Genomic DNA, 4,859 nt, shown 5'->3' with positions numbered 1-4,859 from the left:
TTGCGATGACTGCAGGCCCAAGACCCTTTTCGCATTTGCGAAGAAAATGTCGCATTTGTGGGCTTCGCATTTGCGAAGCCCAGGTCGCAAATGCGACATCTACAGCTGAAGAAATAAGACTTAGACGAGATTTTTGATTCATTTCCTAAATTTTCAAAACCTAAAACATAAGAGGCAATTTTTCAATGAGCTTTTATTCCCCAAATCATTGGTAAGTGATCTTAAACTAAATTATTTCAGTCTTCCACTACTTTTTCCTAAGATTCAACCTACAATCTAAAGTTTTTATGGTGGAATTGGGGTTTTTGGATAGAAACTAAGGATTTAGTAAATTGGGGATTTAGACCCAAGCGAGCCCGGGTGTTGACTTTTGTTGACTTTTTCAAAAATGGCCTAAATTGAATTCCTTACAATCGTGTGTAGTTCCTAAGGCTTTATTTGAATTGTTTGGTTGGTAATTTGCTAGATTCTATTGATTTGGAGGCTTGTTTGAAGGGAAAAGCTGCGATTGAGCTTTGAGTTTGGCCGTTGGAGCGAAGTAAGTGTCATGGTTAACCTTGACTTGAGGGATTATGATTTAATTGTCCATTTACTATGTGTTTAGATGTTGGGTACCACGTATAGGTGAGGTGACGAGTACCTATGCGTTGTGGTCGGGTTATAGCATGCGAGTGGGTCTTATTCTTGTAACTGTTGCTTTCCTTGATCATATTATTCATGTTTAGACTAGTTAATTAGGATGTTGATCATTATTATCATGTTTACGGACTTTGGTATTGATTGAGTGCTGAATCAAGTTGAGGTTGGTATTGTGGAACCAAATGTTGAAGTAAGATTTGATCTTGTTGTTTCTATCTCCCTGTTGTCATTGCTCATTGTTTTGGTGAGGGAGAGTGTTAATGCACGAAGGGTGATGCCATGCTGTTTCTATTGACTTTATGTGAGGTTGAGAGTGTTAATTCACGAAGGGTGATGCCGTGCCATATTATGAGTGTAATGCACGAAGGGTGATGTCGTGCCATGTTATGAGAGTTAATGCACGAAGGGTGATGCTGTGCCGTTTCTATTAATTTTATGGTGAGGATGAGAGTAAAAGCACGAAGGGTGATGCCGTGCACTTTTCCTTTACTGTGTTCATTGATTTCTATTGGTTCATAGTATATTTACTGTTCAAGTTATCTTTCTGCTGTGATTCTCTATCTCGTATTTCCCCTCAGCATGTTTTTCCCTCCCGGTATTACCTGTTTAGTTCTTTACTGTTATTTGTACATACACTGTTAAACTGTACATGTTTGTTTGTAGGTGTCATGTCTTAGCCTTGTCACTACTTCGTCGAGGTTAGGCTCGACACTTACCAGTACATGGGGTCGGTTGTACTGACACTGCACTCTGCACTTCCTGTGCAGATTTTGGTACCGGATCGGGTTGATCGAGAGTTTAGATGTTGGACCCGCTATCCGGAGACTCAAGGTAGATCTATCGGCGTCCACAGACCTTGAAGTCCCTGTCTATCTTTTCTGTTTTTTTATTATTTCTTTCATTCAAACAGTTGTACTTTTTTCAGACTATTACTTGTAGTAAATTCTAGAATGCTCAAAAATTGTGACACCAGATCCGGGTAGTGATAAATGATGAAGTTGTTATAATATTCCGCACTCTTTATAGTTTATTTTTCTGTTAAATACCGAATTGTATTAGAATTGATTTAATAATACTCTAACGTGGCTTGCCTAGCAAGTGAAATTTTAGGCGCCATCACGGTCCTGACGGTGGGAATTCCGGATCGTGATAATATCTCAAAACCCACACAGTCAATCTATATTTATTTTTTTCCATTACCGAAGCAAAACGTAATTCAAGCTAACATATTATACTCAGTGCCTATCCAATCTATAATGTCATGTTCGGGGGATGTAAGAAGCATACTTTTTTTGGGTACTAGTCTCTAGGGTACGTGCGATGCGCGTGCACACATTTTAATAAATATATAATTTTAAAAAACATAGGAGTAGATATTATCAAATAATGTATATGAGTTATTCTAAAAAAATGTGTAGGTCTTGAAAATAATGAATATTAATCTCATCTAGCTATCTCTAAAAACTTGATAAGTGACAATACAAAGTCCAAAATGACTAATATTGATTTAATTTTGTACAACAAATGACTTAATATATAAACATATAAGGTGTTGTTATTTATTGGAATATATGAAAAATAATAATATTAATAATAACAATTAATGTTATTTTGTCTTTTACTTTATCCTTATTGTTACAAGTTTGCAAATTTATCAAATTTGGACAAATATAATGATCTTTTACTTTTGGATCTTTGTGTGTATAGCTTCATTGGAATTATTCTCTACTGAAAATTTATTTATAAATATTTTGCCTTCTATTTTTTAGACAAGAGTGGGTTGCTCTAGTGGTGAGCATCCTCCACTTCCAATCAAGAGGTTGTGAGTTCGAGTCACTCCAAGAGTAAGGTGGGGAGTTCTTGGAAGGAGGGCACCGAGGGGATCGATTATGATATTAAAATATGCATGGCTCGAGAGTTGCAAACTGATACTCCATTTCAACAAGTAGTGGAAATTGCAAGGAAGATTGAGGGTGTTTTAGGCGAGGAAAGGGAGTCTAAGGAGGTCAAAAGGTCTCGAAGATCTGGAGGGTTCAGTGGATTTTTACCCTTCAGCTATGACCCATTATGGCGGAGGCTCGAGCAGTCAGCCAGCTCAGTCCGCACATCAAATTACTCGGGGTGCTCTAGTAAGTTCTTATAGTGCACCACCGACACGAGATTCTTACAATGCTTATTCCAGTTATCCGGCGCAGACTCGGTACAAGCAGCCGCGACCTCCGAGGGGTTGTTATGAGTGTGGTGATATTAGACATATCATGAGAGATTGTCCTAAACTTGGGAGAGGTGGATTTCATCAGAACACTCAGGCTATGGGCCCCAATGCAGTTACTACTACACGTACACAGCCAGTTAGGGGTGGAGGACAGACGGGTAGTGGGCGCCCAAGAGGTGGAGGCCCGACCCATTGATATAATCGCTATGATTTGGCTGAGGCTGATACATCAGATGGTTTCGTTACCGGTACGATCCCGATTTGTTATAAAAGGATATTTTCCTTTAATTTGATTCGGTTCTGAGTATTGAGGTGAGTCCTCCTATTATTTTCCGCTTATGGGTGAACTTCGTAATTTTTTTGTGATCCACTTATATGTTTATACCTGTTGGAAGATTTGAAGATGTGAGCCCGTGTCTGTCATTTTTTTTTGTACACCATTGAGGGCTATAAGTCCAAAAGTAATTTTTATTATTCATTACAGTGGGTTTAATGTGTTTCAGAATAATTGATTCGAATATTTATGAATTGTATGCCCTGCCGGTATGAGGGTTCATTATGTGTTGCAAAAATTATTTATGAAATATATTGAAAAGAAAGAAAGGAAATTGAATTTTCAGTTGGCACAATGTGCAAAATACTTGTGATTCAGAGTTGAGGACGAGATCCTCGCATTTTTATATGATGGGAAATATTTAAACCGGGCTACAAGCTGTGGTGGAAGTTATATAAGGACTAGGTCCATGTGGTGAAATATTTATGAGTTTAAAATTCTCCCTTTGTGAAATTTAACGCCTACAATAATATTAATAGAGAGTTATACCTGTTAGATTTATCTGATAATTCTTGTATATTTTTTGTGCATATTCAACCATTTTCGTGCTGTAAATATTGAGTTTTAACTATGAGATGAGTGCCTAGGTGGCGTTAAATGTGACTCATTAATCTGAGTAAATAGTCATGAGGTCTTCATGCCTCACATTCTGTTGCCAGTGTTGTGAAAATTCTAAATGAGGTGGTGGTTAATATGAGATTAATTGATGATGCTGGAATTAATTATGAACAACTTTTAAGACCAGAGATGTGGTGATGAGCATACATATGATGTGCTTCATGTCCTGATATCATTATGATAATGCAATGCTTGTAATGCCGAGATTAGTATTATTGATATATACCTTGTTAGGAGTTATTTTGGTGTTACTCTGACAGGTGGATATACTCGTTTATAGGGGAGACTCTGCCGAAATTTCTGGAATAAAAAAATAAAAAAAATTGGGAGTTAGAAAAATTTGGGAGATTGATATATGCAAAAGAATAGAAAAGTTATGTTATGTGTTTGGGGGCGAATGATCCTAAGTGGGGGAGAATGTAAACACCCCGGAGTACGTCAACACTATCAAGAAAGTTGATGTGTGCAAAGGCACGAGTTGCTATAGCCAGTTGAGACTAATACCATGCGTCGAAGTAAAAATCGGGCAATTTGGAAATGATTGGAGAGTTAGGGATTTTGCTTTAAATCTTATAAGAATGGGAAAAGAAATAATCTCAATTGAGATGGTGTTGTCGGACCCGTGTTAAATTGTGGGAATGTAGAATCACCCACAAGTATGTGTGTAATAATATACTCAGTAATTTAAAGTCGTCAGAAAGATTCTTAGCACGTTTGAGGGCGAACATTTGTTTAAGAGGTGGAGAATGTAACGTCCCGACTTGTCGTTTTAAGAATTAATGCCCCGTTCAGTGGCTTAAGGTCTCGAACATCTTCGCAATATGTATTATGACCCGCGGGTGTGGTCGAGTTTAATTTTTCAGAAGATTCGGAATTTAATTAAAAGAACAATTCTTATTAAGAAGCTTAAATGGAAAGAGACGACCGAAGAGTTGACTTTTGGGTAAACGATTTCGGAATAGACTTTTGATAATGTCAATAGCTCCATATGGTGAATTTGGACTTAGGAGCGTGTCCGAAAAATTATTTGGAAGTCTGTAGAGGAATTTGGCT

This window comes from Nicotiana tabacum, chromosome 4 (assembly GCF_000715075.1).
Source record: "Nicotiana tabacum cultivar K326 chromosome 4, ASM71507v2, whole genome shotgun sequence".
Taxonomy (NCBI): domain Eukaryota; kingdom Viridiplantae; phylum Streptophyta; class Magnoliopsida; order Solanales; family Solanaceae; genus Nicotiana; species Nicotiana tabacum.
This window is presented reverse-complemented; position numbering follows the sequence as displayed.